We start from the raw sequence: 16,806 nt of genomic DNA, 5'->3' as shown, positions 1-16,806 counted from the left end.
CCCCACAGAGCAGGGGTTGGCCTTTTTTGGCCTTTTTCGGGCACCGTGGTCCCCTTTTTGAAGCAATGTTTTATGGCCGGATGCTCTTCCTGCCGCCAACCCTGTTAGTCGCCTCTTGCGACACACAGGGAATTACCAGTGAGCTGGTACTCAATTTGCTGACTGGTACTCAATTTGCTGACCTCAGAAGGATGGTACAGGCTGAGTCAACCCCTCTGGTGTTAATTCAGGGATTCGAACCCAGGATCCTAGGATCCCAAGCCGGCACCCTAACCGCTAAGCCAACACCAGGAACAGAAATCAGAGAAAGGGTGAGTGCAATTTAAATAATGAAATACCACCTCTTTCTTTCTCTTTGTCCTCTTGACTTCTCTCTGCCATCTCTTCTTACTTTGGAAATAAGTTAAGTTCTGATAGAGACAAGAGGGATGAAAAGAACACTCCAACAAGACTGGTACATTACCATCGTTATTCAGAAACCCTCACATTATAATTACAATTCCACTCGTTTCCAGCACATGATTTTTAACTCTTCATTAGACAGACGACAGAAAGGAAAGACAATTACAGGAATAATTTTCACAGTACTTGGCCAGACCAAGCTCACCCTCCTGCTGTGTCATCGTGGTGGGTGTGCCTGCTGGTCGTCTCCAAGCCGGCTCTGCTGCATCTGTGAGCCTTCGTTATTTTATACAGCCCTGAAAAACTATCCTTTGGCCTGGTTCCATGTGAATGCATTACAAGCATCAGTGTGTGTGTCGTTGACTGTTATCTCCATATGTGAGTTTCCTCCGTTTCGGTCATGATTAATGGACCAGGTAGTGAAGTTTTCTTGTTTTCAAAGTTTTGTGCCAATGACTCTCTTCAAGATTGTCACTGAGCCCCAGACAGCTTCTAACTATAGTTAGTTCGTGGTAATATTCCCAGGGATGGATTTTAATATCTCCATGAGGTTACTCGTTATCATTCCTGTAGCTCCAATGATCACCGGCACAATTATGCCATTCTTTACCTTTCAGGAACTTTTAACTTCATTTTTGAGATTCGTGAATTTGGCCATTTTCTTGATTTCTGCGTTGCCTAGGCCAAAATCTGTGGGAACTAAAACCTCAATTAGCAATGTCTTCTTTTATTTTTCGTACCTAAGTACTATATCCTGTTACAATGCTTTGTTTCCTGTTCATGGTCAATCAGATCATTAGGTCATACATGAGTGTCACTTCCTTATTTTCAACCATTGCATTTGGTTTGTGTTTTCATGAGTTTTCTGGAACTGGGATGTCAAAGTTTTTTCTGATATGCCAATGGATTACTCCACAAACTTTGTTGTGCCTTTGTGTTTACAGCTGTTCTGACATGAGTTTTTTTTACATCCCGATAGGAGGTGGCTCGTGCTTTCTTTTTCTATCTTGCAAAATATACACCTGCCTAATTGATTTTTCTAACTTCCCGCATTTTCTTAAACCCATTGGTATAGTGTTCTTGGTGTTAGGCATTTATAATGATTTGTTCTCCATCCAAGTTGAGCTGACCTCTTCATAGCCATTCCATTGAGCCTTGTTTGTCTATGCCCATCTGTCCAATTATTATTTTGTATCTCCTTGCTCTTTTGACATTCTCTCAGTTGTTTGTGTATATCTGTTGGTATTTTGCTTTATATATTTATTTTGTCCTTTTTGCAATTTTTCTTTTCTTTTTTGCTGTCTTGTGTTGTGTAGATGAGTAAAATTGTTCAAGTGGCTTTTACTGGCTAAGGGTAATTTGTTTTTCCTGTGATTATTTTGCGGTAAATACATACCTTATGATCATTGTCTTGCTGTAATTGCGTGCTTAGTTTGGTAAACTGTTTCAAATCTGCCTGGTTGTCTCTTTTCCTTCATTGTTTGGTGTATCTTGTAAGTAATAAATAGATGGGGCATTGTACCCCACTGATTCGCAACGCTAAATAGCCAACGCTCACCTACCGTTTCGCTCAGCCATACCTAACAAGTCAGGGGTCCTCAAATATTTTTGATCGTTGGCCAGAACTAAAATTCTTCACCACCTCATCGGCCACACATCCAGAAATATTTTAAACAAGTAATAGCTACATTCTGTGGACACCACCCCTTAAATGTTCTTGTATAAAGGTTTATCTATTTGCTCCCTATTCCTGCTAACATTCTTCTCTCAGGCAATTGGGGTCATTAAGTACGAGTATTACAGTAACAACCGAATAATATTGATAAACAGTACCCTACAATCACCATGCCACCGCATCATCTGGCCTACATGTAATAATGATGCACCAAACTTCATTAGTTGGAACGAATAAAATTAATAGTTTGCCAAAATACTGTATTATAATTATAACAATGCAAACTATGAACGATCAGAGTAGTGCAGTTTATGTGAGCAGTGCAGTCGCTTTTGCTCATCCATGATCATGTCAACACGGGGCCTGAACCGAGAGGGACCCAGAGGGAGACACTGCTCAAGATGAGGGTCTGTCTGTTCTTGGCATGCTTCATACTCCAGAATACTGCCTCACAGATGCACAGTGCATTCAGAAAGTATTCAGACCCCTTCACTTTTTTCACATTTTGTTATGTTGCAGCCTTATGCTGAAATCGTTTAAATTCATTTTTTCCCTCATCAAGCTACACTCAATACCCTATAATGACAAAGAGAAAACAGGATTTTAGAAAGTTTTGCAAATTTATTAAAAAGAAAAAATTGAAATATCACATTGACATAAGTATTCAGACCCTTTGCAATGACACTTGAAATTTAGCTCAGGTGCCTCACATTTCTCTTGATCATCTTTGAGATGTTTCTACACCTGGATTGGAGTCTACCTGTGGTAAATTCAATTGATTGGACATGATTTGGAAAGGCACACACCTGTCTATATAAGGTCTCACAGCTGACAATGCATATCAGAGCAAAAACCAAGCCATGAGGTCGAAGAAACTGCCTGCAGAGCTCAGAGACAGGATTGTGTCAAGGCATAGATCTGGGGAAACCTACAAAAAAAACATCCTGCTGCATTGAAGCTTCCCAAGAGCACAGTGGGCTCCATAATTCTTCAATGGAAGAAGTTTGGAACAACCAGGACTCTTCCTCGAGCTGGCCACCCGGCCAAACTGAGCAATTGGGGGAGAAGGGCCTTGGTAATAGAGGTGACCAAGAACCCGATGGTCACTCTGGCTGAGCTCCAGAGATCCTGTGTGGAGATGGGAGAAACTTCCAGAAGGACAACCATCACTGCAACACTCCACCGATCTGGGCTTTATGGCAAAGTGGCCAGACGGAAGCCTCTCCTCAGTGAAAGACACATGAAAGCCCGCTTGGAGTTTGCAACAAAGCACCTAAAGGACTCTCAGACTGTGAGAAACAAGATTCTATGGGCTTTCATTCTATGGGCAGTCCCATGGGCTATGATTATATGGGCTACGATTCTTCCTTATTCCTTTAAAAGTATTTAAACATTTAAAAATGATCCACTTTCACTATCTCCCCATCATGAATTCACCATGTGTTCTTTTTCTTCACCACGATCTACCACGCTATTTCCTCAGAAATAATACTTTGTTCCTTTATACTGGTCCTTTTGTTCTGCTGTGTCCTAATCTGTTGTGTGTCATAGATCTTCTATGAGCTTGACTATGTACACAAAAAATCCATTGACGGGGGATTAGGTAGGATTCGCTCCACGGTCCGGACTGATGATGCTCACGGTCCGAATGTGGACCGTGGTCAGCTTTTTGAGGACCCCTGTAATAAGTAGACAGGTGGGATGTTGAGAGCTCGGTCCCCAGTTGATGTAACTAGGTCGCCAGTAGGTAAAGCAATGCTAAGAGCGAGGACCTTGAGATGTACTAGTTGTCCCAACCAGCATCCGTGGTTGGCCAGCAACCCGTCGGACCACAGAGTTGTCCGCGGCTTGTTGGGTTCATGTTCGGACTCCTCCTCCCTTCAAGTGCTTGTCTTGCCTTGGGGAGGTTCAGCTGGGTCTTCCTGGCCCAGCCAGTTTCTTTCAGTCATTGTAAAGAGTACCTTGCTTGCTCACACCATTGTAGGACATTTTCAGCTTTTTTGCTATTTTCTTCATTGCGTGCCCGTCATCTAACAGAGTTTTGGTCTTCACACACTGTTCTGTTGAAAGTTACTTCCTTGGTGCCATTCTGAACCAACTCATAGACTTTAAAACAAGGGAACAAGCTGATGAAAACTGATCTCACATATTGATGGCTTTACAACTTTTATTGTCGTTTCTTTTCATTTGCATTAATGTAACTGGTGTTAATATTTCAATTTTTTAAATATATTTACTGCACAAAAATCCACAAACTGTTTCCTGCATATATTCTTTGTGGTAATAAGAGGATATGACTAGCACATGATAATACTAGAACGGCACTCGGTAGAGCGCAAACCTCCACCAGGCTGAACAGTTTGTTTTGTATCCCACTGATAGGCCGGATCTGGATTCGGACCTGAACCAAAATCTAATCAGCTTGTTCTTGTCACCTAACCAACTCATCCACCAAGTTTAGTCATAAGTCATCCATAACTTTTTTAAATATCATGTTATATATCGCTTTTTGCCTGATCCCTCAATGGTGAAGGTTCACTTAAAAATTAAATAAATCTCGTATCTGAATCCATATTCAGATCTTCACCCTAATCGAATCGATTAGTTCTTGTCACACACCAAACCTCTCCACCAAGGTCGTCCAAATCCGTCCACAACTTTTTGAGATATCCTGCTATGTATCGTTTTTGGCCCCATCTCCCAATGGTGAAGAATCACTTTAAAAATTCTACTAGCCGGATCCAGATCCGGATCTTCACCAAAATCTAATGATTTCATCCGAGTCACATTTGCTACCTCGCTGACAAATGTAGTCTAAATCCGTATACAACTTTTTCAGATATCTTGTTCATACGCAGACAAACAAACAAACAAACTAGAACGGCACTCGGTAGAGCGCATATAGCCAGGCTGAACAGTTTGTTTTGTATCCCAATGATAAGCCGGATCTGTATTCGGACCTGAACCAAAATCTAATCGGCTTGTTTTTGTTACTTAACAAACTTATCCACCTAGTTTAGTAATAAGTCATCCATAACTTTTTTAAATATCATGTTACATGTCACTTTTCGCCCAATCCCACAATGGTGAAGAATGGGAAGATAATTAAATAATGATCGTATCTGAATCCATATTCAGATATTCACCAAAATCGAATCAATTCGTCCTTATCACACACTTTGTCCACAAAGTTTCGTCCAAATCAGTCCTCAACTCTTTGAGATATCTTGTTCACAGACAGACACAGACAGACAAACAAACAAACAGATGAAAAATCACTCGTAGAGTGACACTTGGAAAAACAGAACAAAGTAGAATGGCATTCAGTAAAGCATCCTTTTGACCTCAAAAATAATTCGTGGTTGAATTCAGTGACCTGATGTGCAAATCGTCTTCAAAGTTTAAGTTAATCGGATGAAAATTGACAATTTTAGAAATCTGACCTATGTTGACCTTTCGGCCTATGTTGACCTAAAACTAGTTGGGGGATGAATTCAGTGACCAGATATGCCGATCCTCTTCAAATTTCAAGTGATTGGATAAAAATTGAGGATTTTTGAAACTTGGCCTATGTTGACCTTTTGGCCTACGTTGACCTCAAAAATAGTTGGTGGTTGAATTCAGTGACCAGATATGCAAATCCTCTTAAAATTTCAAGTCAATCGGATGAAAATTGAGGATTTTAGAAATTTGACATAGCTGGTGACCTTTGGCCTATGTTGACCTATTGATCTTTTGACCCCAAAAGAATAAGCTTCTTGCTTATGACCAACTCACCCATTTGGTGAAGTATAGTGAAGATCGGTTGAAAATTGTGACCTGTAGTCGACTGACATACAGACAAACAAACAGACAGACATGGGTGAAAACATACACCCCATCCACCTTTGGTGGTGGAGGTAACAAACAGACAGGGGTGAAAGACATAACCTTCATCCACCGAATAAAACTTTTTCGATTTCCTAATTTATTTTATATACTTAAAGGCAACTGTGATGTTCAATTGACTTTCACTGAAATTTGAATTATTATCTACCTATATAGCACACTTCTAAATTCCCACAAATATTTAATGGGGAAGAGCACCACAAAAATGAAAATAACCTTTACTTTTTTGCAGTCCTACAAATGTCATAGCTACACCTCATCCCACCCGGTGCAGGTAATGCAAATTATACAACCCACTCCAAGCTTCGAATTTGTACCTCCTCTTTTTAAAACATTTGGGAGCCCGTTGGTCCATTGGACCAAATTTTCATTGGTCTTCACCGCCTTGAAGCATACCTGCCTGCTGGACTCGGGGTTATTTTGGGTATTCAGTCTTTTGGGTCCCCTATGTCTTTTGGATCGTCGGGGACTTTTGTGTTTTCTGTGTCTTTTGGGTCCTCAGGGACTTTTGGATGTTTTGAGTCCTCGGGGACTTTTGGGTCTTTTGGTTCCTCGGTGACTTTTAGGTCTTCTGGGTCTTTTGGATCTTTTTGGGTCCTCGGGAACTTTTGCGTCTTCGAGGTCTTTTGAGTCCTTGGGGACTTTTGATTCCTCTGGGTCTTTAGGGGTCCTAAGAAACTTCGGGGTCTTAAAGGTTCTTAAAAGGTCAAAGGAGTCTCAGCAATCTAGAGAGTTAAAAGGTGCATTTCAATAGAACACAATAGATAATTAATTAATTAATAGACACAAAAAGTACGCCTTACACACACGCACACACACAAACACACACAGACACAAAACTCATCCATTTATAGTAGATACATGCACAGCCTAAAGACAGATGTGTTCGTCCCAAGTTAGCAATCATATTCAAATAATACCATTCTTTGAAATAACACTGCTTGCTGGAACCTTCACCAAAACAGCAGTTCTTAATTAAATTTGACTCCATCAGGAATAAAACACAAAACAGATAACTAAATTGCAAGCAAACTGCCAAGTGAACTATTTTGCTAATTCATTTTAATGGGAAGGAGAAGAGAATATATAGACAGGAAGATATAAATGCGTTTTTCTCTCTCTCTCACTGTGAGTTTACTCTTAATTGAGGCTTTATTTTTTAAGATGCAGTCAACATCAACTGGATATGTCATCACGCTTCCTTTCAATTATTCCCTGAATATTTTAAAATGTTAGTCAAGCAAAGGAGATTATTTGTACATTTTACATTTTGCATCATTTCTCTGTTCATGGGACTGCATTCTGTATTTGCAAGGCCTTACACGATTTAAATCTTCCCAGATTTTGAAACACTTTTGCACTTGCGTAATGTGCCTTTTACAAATGTGTTAGAAAGGTGTTGCTGCACCTTATATTGCACCATTGTTTTGTATTTGGATATGACGACTCTGGAAAGTATTCCGAGTGCCAAACAGGTTATAAAACACCACTTCCCAAAAGAAAAAGAGCTTGCTGTGTAATAACATACAGCCAGAATTAGCAGACAAGAACTGGTATTTGGTCAGCATGCTTATGGACCAATATCAGGATGGTTTGGCAGCTGTAGCGTGATATATGGGGTGGCTGATCAACAGTAGATGTGCCAAAAGAGATGTAAGGATGTTTCATGTTTCAAATAAATTCATCTGTTCTGCCAATTTCGGAGGGCAGTGTGATTAGTAGGATCTACCAGGGAAAACTCTTAAAGACACCTCGCGCCAAGCGTCGCGTTACCTACTGGTGATGTAGTTATCTCAACTGGGACCCACACTCTCAACATCCCACCTATCTACAGATGTGTGAAGACTTGCTGCATATGCCCAAAACAACAGAGATCTTCTCAAGCTATTACCATAGACCACCAGCAAAAAGAAGACCCAGTGTAATGGTCACAAGGATTTTTCACAAGTTAATTTCAACACCAAAGATGAATAAGAAAGGAAAACTTACAAGTTCAAAGTGCAGAATTGATGGTCAGTTCTGGGGCATGAGGACTCTGTTTCCATTTCAAAATTACAATTCTCATTGAAGCAAAATTTGAATGCAATTTCAACTTTCTTACGAGTTTTAAGCCATGAACTGTATGGTGTTGGTATCTTAAACTTTTCTTTCAAAGATGAGCCTTTGTCGTTCAGCTTTCTCATTGCTTATAAAGTTACAGTAAAACACGTCATATCAGATACGCTTTGAGGAAAACTTCCAACCATTCTATCTCTCTCCTTCACCAACTTTTTCAACTGTGTGTTTAATAGATAGTCATTGGCAAAACAACAGAGCCTAGTCGACAGATGGAAAGAGCTCATCAGAACTAAAGAACAAGGCATCGTGGATGACTCAGTAATCACCCTGCCTGGAGAAAATTAGAGCGAATTATGTCACTGATGTTCTTTGCGTTTTTGCAAGGATAGTTCAACTAGTTAGACACACAAATTTGTATATAATTTTCTTTCTGACATTAATTTTTTTCAGGGTGCAGATAACATGCCTATTCTTCATGAAGGACAATCTGGGATCTTAAACGTCCACCAAGAAATGCCGACAGACGGAATACCCAGTTTCGCATCCATATGAGGAACAGACAGCTGTTGACAGTGGAGTGGAGAATGCTCAGTGGAGAATGTTCACACCTCTAGGATATCCTATAAGCCCATCACACACAGGTTACTGCAGTCTAATGTGTGATATGTCCACTCAAATAACACGTTACGGTAAGATCTATATATAACAGCATTGTCCTCTTGTGACATTGTAGGCCTACAACTGATGCATTGGCATCAGCGTTCTTATAGTGCTTTAGCATTTAATACAGATTAAAATTTCATGTTGAAAAATAGAATCATTGGAAAGTTCAACATAACACCTCACACATCAAGAACCTGTTACATTTGCAAAAAAATCATGTGGCATATTACAACAGAGCGTGTGCGTTTGGTGATAGGTTTGTGACAACTGAGCACAGACAGACATTACTGTTAAATTTATGAAGTAATTATGAAAAATTTGGCAATCCTGTGTTATGAACTAGGAGTGCAGTATCATGGAGAATATGTTGTATTATTTTTAAGCATAGGAATGTGTATTAGATTTCAATTGGTTTCTTATGCAGTATTATACTGTTATCTCTGTCTTTACCTGATGGACCATGTGCTTTTTACTGTCTTTCATCTCTTCACGCAAACCATATAAAAGTGCTGAGACTTTGACCCCCAATAGTGCGAGCTCATGATGCATGGGGTTGGCCCAGAGGTTGGGCAGAGTGGCTTGACTTGATATCACGTGGGCTGGGAATGACAGTGATTCCTGCTGGGGGACACATGTGGGTTGAGAACAGCACGATGGGGCTGGCCCATTGGCAGGTCTCAGTCGAGCCTCACCCAAATTGTAATAAATAAACTAGAACGCCACTCAGTAGAGCGCATAATCCCGCCGTGGGTGGCTGCTGCTGAGCCCTATCTTCCAATGGTAAAAAATCCTTCAAAAAATTCCTGGATCCGGAATAATATCCTGAGCTTCACCAAAAACTAATCAATTCTTCCTTATCCCCAGGGCAATCATCCCACCAACTTTCATCCAAATCCGTTCAGAACTTTTCCAGATATCTTGTTCACAAACACACGAACACACGAACACACACACGGACGGACACGATTGAATGCATTACTCCCTGGCGGGAGTAATAAAACAGTTACATTTAAATTACATGTACAATATTAAATGTTGACATCCTTACTACTGTGGAGGATCATTTTCATTTGTTGGATTACATATAATATGCTAGCTGAAGTATCCAGCGTTGCCTGGGGAAATTCAATGCAATATGTATTGAAATATGAAGTCATAATCAAAAATATTTGTATCATAAAGGTAGATCACTTACATGCAAGGTTTGTCTTCATGACGTGGGAATGCAAAATAAATTTCAAGCAGGTGATTCTCCTTCACTTTGGAATTGAACTCATCTGTGGTGAGTTGCAGGTGCCTGCAATATAAAAATCACTCATTCAACCAGTTTGAATAGAGAAAAGGAGTCATTCTGCTGTTTTGTGTCACTGTGTGTACTGCAATGAGCATGGAGAAAAGAAAGAAAACCAGAGAATTGTCTGAGGAGGTCAGACACAAGATTGTAGCAAAGCATGGACAATCTCAAGGCTACCCGTCTACCATCTCCAGAGACCTTGATGTTCCTGTGTCCACCGTACGCAATGTTATCAGGAAGTTTAAGGCCAATGGCACTGCAGCCAACTTCCCTGGACGTGGCCGCAAGAGAAAACTTAATCGAAGATTGCGGCGAAGGGTTGTTCGAATGGTGGAGAAAGCACCTCGATCAACTGCCAAACAGATTCAAGCTGACCTTCAGAAACAAGGTACGACAGTTTCAAATCGCACCATCCGTCGCCAACTCAATGAAAGGGGGTTCTATGGTAGGAGACCCAGGAGGATCCGACTGCTGAGAAAGCCTGACTGAAGTTTGCCAAAACACACCTGAACAAGCCAAAATCCTTCTGGGAGAATGCCATGTGGACAGATGAGACCAACTTAGAGCTTTTTGGTAAAGCACATCATCTCTATGTTTACAGAAAACAAAATTAAGCCTTCAAAGAAAAGAACACCTTCCCCACAGTCAAACATGGAGGAGGTTCAGTAATGTTTTGGGGTTGCTGTGCTGCCTCTGTCACTGGGTGCCTTGAATGTGTGCATGGCATCATGAAATCGGGAGATTACCAAAGGATTTTGGAGTGCAATGTTCAATCCAGTCTCAGAAAGCTGGGTCTCCGTCGAAGGTCATGGGTCTTGCAGCAGGACAATGACCCCAAACACACTTCAAAAACCACACAGGTTCAAGACAAAATGCTGGACTGTTCTGAAGTGGCCAGCAATGTGTCCAGATCTAAATCCCATTGAATACCTGTGGGGAGATCGGAAAACAGCAGTTATAAGAAAGCACGCTTCAAATCTGGGAGAACTGGAGCAGTTTGCACAAGAAGAGTGGGATATATTAAGTTCTGAATGAAAAACAAAGGTTCTGTCATATTAATAGTGAAATATAGAATTGTGGAGACCAAATACTTTTGTCAATTTCAACTTAATTTAAGAGAAAATAGTGAGTTATTTGTAAAAAGTGCAATGGTGCAAATATGTTTGGCCACGACTGTAAATCCGGCGACACAATGCGCTCTAAATGGTCCTTTGCAGAGCTATCTTTATTAATGTAAGTAAAGCCACCAGAAGTGCTCGGCAGGCATCTTCCCGTGCCAATCTCATGACATGAGATTAAAGTGAAAAAAGCAACAGACGGATCGTACTGAGACGGGGAGGATTAGAGGTAGGGGAGAAACATACCAAGGAATACACAGTTTTGGTCATCAGCTTGCATCCATATGACCTCAACATATGATCTTTACAATACATATTACTTCATCAAGGCAGTGTGTCAGTAATGTTATGGATTTCGTCACTTCCGTTGTGGTGGTTTTCATCTACTGTAAACATTTCTGGTTCCATGTACTATTTATTGTTTTCAAAAGGTTTATTGTTTATGAACTGTTTTCAAAAGGTGGAAAAGTTAGTGTTAAAAAGAAACAGGAAACCAGACCGGGAACCGGACGACGAAGAGGAAGAGGAGAAAAAGAAGGTGGAGCGAAGCGAGTCGGACAAGAAGGAGCCGAGCTACTTGCGGTCTGGAGCGAACGTTGGCGAGTAAGAGTCACGAGTGAACTTTTGGTTTCCCGGGAAAGGGATTCCTGCGACAGAGTTGTTATCGCTGTGACAGATCAACCTGTGTGTCAGGTTTTGTGGTGGATTCTGAAGAGAATCATCGTTATCATCGTCGTGCCGTTGCGCCACGAGACCGGGCCGTCGGCCATTTTGACTCGCGCAGGCCTTGCGCTTCGCTCATGGTTTCGTCTCGTTTCGACCATTTTCACCGCATTCATACGTGGATCTGGCGTGTGTGTGTGTGATGTGGCTTTTTGAAAGTTAATTCGTCCATACCCGAGGGTGTGATTTCCCAGTCGCCTGGAGGGCGCCTTTGGATTTCCCAGTCACCTGGAGGGTGCCTTTGCACAGCTTTGGCAGCCGGACTGTACCTGCCAACCCAACGGGATTCTGGTCTCGATTGGACATTGATTTGTCGATCGCTGGAGCGGATCGACTCTGGCTTGAAGCCGGGGATTAGAGACATTGGGGATGTTCTTGTTTCACTCACTTGGAGCACAGTGAGTTATATATTATAAAACTGATGGTACCATGATAGGATATTGATTGTACTTTTGATTCATATTATTGTTGTACTGTTATTCTTGTGTGATCTTAATACAATATTTGTTTGTGAGTAATAATTGGTGTGGCTTCGCCATTGATCTTTGACATACAGAATAACACATTTTTCTGCCGTGACTCCTCTCGGGGCTCGGAGGTACACCGTGACCAGGGGGTCGGGGAGGAGCACGTAACAGTAACAATCTCACTCGAGGCCTGAACACAGAAGTATTACAGTAAACCTGTGAAAATAAATCTTTTTAATAATAGGCACACATGTAAATACTATGATAATTAAAATTGTGTTGTTGACAACAAATCCCTACATCCTCAACAAATGATCTTCACAAAACATATTACTCGATCACACCCAAAAAACCCAGGCAGTCTATAAGCAACATACTTACTTGAGGCCTGAACACAGAGGTGTTTTAATAAACCTGTGTAAAGAATCTTTTTAATAATAGGTGCACGAGGAAACATTATTGTAATTAAATTTGTGTTGTTGACACCAAATCACTAAAACCTCAACATACGATCTTCACAAAACATATTAATGAATCACTCCTCGGAAAAAAAGAAAAACGGGCAGTGCAAGTAACAAACTCACTCGAGGCTTGAACACGCAGGTGCTATTATAAACCTGTGTAAAGAAATCCTTTTAATAATAGGTACACATGTAAACATTATAATAGTTAAATTTATATTGTTGACAACAATTCACTACATCCAACCTCAAGAAAACATATTACTCGATCGCTCCCAGGGAAAATAAATAGCACCGCAAAGCGGGCGTAACACCTCAGCCCATGCATGGTGGAAATCAATTTCAAGATGGCTGCCGTGGCGGCCATATTGAAAATTGCAGCGCGCCCATTTTTGAAAGGAAGCTTCCTCTTCTCAACCCCAACACACACTGCAAAAATGGATTTAATCAGACAAGCCATTCTCCTTGAAATTGACGGAAACCAAAAGTTGACGGACGCCCGGACGACCGTCCGGACGACACCCGTGACGACAATACCCCTTAGCCCAATTTGGGCTGATGGGTGAAAAAGCAGGCAGTGTAAAAGTACAAGACCCGATAGAGGCCTGAAGGCAAATTAACTGATTAATTTTTATTTTATTTTCAGTGTTTTTGTCCAAACAAACAGCCCTTGACCTTCCTCTGGATGAAAGAGTAGTCCATGCAAAGTTTGGTTGCACTGGGTGAAAGTCCTGGGTCCTGCAGGGTCTGAATGCAAAAATGAACAAACATACAAACAAAGAAGCTGTCCTTCTTTATTATATGTGTGTATATATATATTATACATACATACATATATACATACATATATATATATATATATATATATATATATATATATATATATACACACATATATATATATATTGTTACGGTTTCTAAAACCTTCACTAGTAAATTTAGTAAATGTATCCCTTATAAATATCCCCCTGTAAATATTCCCATAAATTGGCTTGTTAAAGATTGCACCCTAGTTAGTCCATGAACAACACGTAGCGAACCATAGGACCTCTTCGTAGTTATCTCATTATTATGTGTTTCAGTTAAGGATCTGTTCCCAGTAGTTGAATCTGCATTGCATTAATCAAATAAGATAGGCCCCTTTCAATTCCCCAATCGCCTCACCCACGTCTAAGCAAAGTAACAGCAAGGCAGCGTTCGCTGCCCTTTGGTTTGGCTCGTTTGATTGCCCCAAGCCGCCATTAGCCATGCGGTCAAGCTGAGAAAGAAGGGGGCGGATCCGCCAGATCACGGGTGTGGCAAGTCGGCTCGTCATCGGAGGTGGAGTCAGCAAGCCCTTACCGGCCAACCAGCACCGCGGTGAGCCAACCGGTAGGCGTGCCCTCGAAGCCGTGGCTTGATTTCGAACAGAGCAATAAAAGTGACTGCAAGGGACTGCTTGGTGAGTTGGAGTGAGAGGGTTCCGAAGAAGGAGAGAGAGAAGGTACGAGTCGGTGAGAAGGCACGAGAGAGAGACGTGATCCGGAGTTGGAAGACGAAGGCAAAGGAGAGAGGAGCATCCCAATCGCTGTATGCAACGACCACTCGCAGTGAATGATACACGCTAGCTGCCTGCCAGGGTTTCCCGCCACGACGCGAGTCGACTCCTGGAGCCGGACCTCGACACCACTGTCTGCCTGGGCCTTCTCATCCCCTCCTCCAGTGATTCCTGCCTGCTATTCCCTTGTAGTGTAAGTCTGTTGTCTGTCCTTTTTGTTGTCTGGGGTTTAATATAAGACTGTTTAAGGCTGCCCTGTGTATCTTCTTCTTCTTCGTCCTGTATATTACTTTTGGGGCTCTTCCTTTGGTTTGTTGTACATAATTAATAAATGTCTGTTATTTCTTACCCTTTTGGTTTCATTCTTCCCCGATCACTTTCGTCTTTTCTTTCGATTGAATACCTGTGGCACGATTCGGCCAACGCTCGGAATCGGGTTTAGTCTCTTGATAACGGCTCGAACCGCGGATTGCTAAACCGCTCGGCAAATACCATCTTGTCCGTGGTTCGAGCGGTACTTGTCTCCCTGTTTTGCGGAGGGATTGGTAAAGGTATTCGGGAGAACACCTGGATCAATAACCCTGACCAATCCAACCCCGCAAAAGAGCGTTACAAGTACCAGGACCAGAGACGGCCGGCTTAACAGGCCAAGGGGATTAACCCCCCCTTGGTAAGGGGAGTGCCGTCTCTGAGATCCGTAACAATTGGTAGTCAGGAGTTGGGATTCGAAACCTGTGACTAAATTTATTTCGACCAAATTTTGGACACCAATTGTGCTATTGGCCGTTACAATTGGTGTCGGGGAGTGGGATTTGAGGCCCGAACCAAAATTTTAAAACATCAAAAAAAATTGGTCAAAATTAGGAGCGCCCGAAATTTTGTTTAATATCCAAATTGAGTCGTGCCATGGATGGTCAAGGCGGGCGGATGCTGGTAGGGGAGGTAGAAGAGGGGTTAGAGGCAATCCAGGACCCCAGGGAGGAGGAGAGCAATGAAGGTGCGGTAGCGGGAGTTGCAGGCACACGAAATGGCGGCCTCCTGTACGTGACGACAACAGCCGGGCCCCCTGTGCAAGACTGGGTGAGCATTGAACTATTACTAATCCAGATGAATGCAAAAATGGACGCCATGATAGACGAAACAAGGCATGATACGGGAAAATTGGAGGGCATAAATGGCCGAGCCCGAGAAATTAATGAGGGGCTAGCGAGGGGGCAAGCCCGGTATGAGACAAAGGAATTGGAGAGGGAGAGAGACCGTAGATCGGGCGGGAAAGGCGCATCGGTACGCAACGAGGTAACGCGGCTTGAGAAGCGCAGGAAAAGCGAGTTGGAGCAAGGCGCAGGTAACTGGACCGGGGTAGAGATCGCAACCCGGGGTATGGGGAAGCCGGCGACCGCCGAAGTAGAAAAGGAAATTTTAATAGAGCCAGCGGTCGCCGAGGGAAAAGAAGATAAAGGAAGGTAATTAATTCAAATTGGCAAAGAAACTGAACCATTAGTGGAAATTGGGATTAAGCAGACGCCGGACTTAGAAAACCACTCGTTGGAGGAAAAGATGGATAATGTGCAAAGTCCGTGCTCACATCACGATGCTGTGCTTAATAGCCCCAATAAAGATTTGCAGGTGGTGTTGGAGCGAAGGAGAAGAAGCGCCCAGGTGAGTTGTGCTGTATATTGTGCGGGGAGACTTTGCAGGAGGATGTTTGGCGCAAAAAGAATTTTCGCGCGCTTGGGATCGAGAAAGCACCCGGGCGTTGGTGGAGGGTCCCTTGTGAGTGGTGTGAGTGGAAATGGCACGCTTGTGAGGAAAAAGTGTGCGTCAGAGAGTGAGTGTGTGATAGAGTATGGAAGTGATACCGGGTGTGAGAGCAAATGCACGTCGGAGGGTATGTGTGAAACAGAGTGTACGGAGTGTGACACGGAGAGTGAGTTGGTGGTGGCGCGGGTGCGGGAGAGCACATCGGAGCGCGTGATGGGGAGTGTTACAGAGGATGTAAACGGAGAGTGTGCGCAAGAGTTGGCACGAGAGTGTGCGGTGATGATTGGGTGTGCAGAAGAGTGCACACTCGTGGTGAGTGTTACGGTGGACGTAACGGGGGAAGAAAGGTGTGGAACGAAGTGTGTGAATGACGAGTGTGCGCAAGAAGGGGTGTGAGAGGAGTGGTGTGTAACAGGGTGTGCGAATGGTGGAATGGATGCGCAAGAAGGTGCGTGAGAAAGGTGTGTAACAGAGGAGTGCATGATAACAGGGTGTGCTGTCGAAAGTGAGGATGAGTGCACAAAAGAGTATGTGAGCGTTATGAGTAGACCTGAGTTTGTGCGAGGGGAGAATGCGCGAGCGAGTGCTGTGACAAAGTGTGTGGGATATACGAGCGGCGTTGGAGCACCGAGTTTGGAGAGTGTGAAAGGGGTCGCATATGGATGCGAGCATGCGAGTAAGGCATCGACGTTAAACGGAGCAGCGGTTAGACCGATGTTTAGCCTGTTTAAGGTTGCCCTGTGTATCTTCTTCTTCTTC

This window comes from Myxine glutinosa, chromosome 1 (genome assembly GCF_964187855.1).
Source record: "Myxine glutinosa chromosome 1, kmMyxGlut1.1, whole genome shotgun sequence".
Taxonomy (NCBI): domain Eukaryota; kingdom Metazoa; phylum Chordata; class Myxini; order Myxiniformes; family Myxinidae; genus Myxine; species Myxine glutinosa.
The sequence above is the reverse complement of the archived record's forward strand: the minus strand, read 5'-3'. Positions refer to the sequence as shown.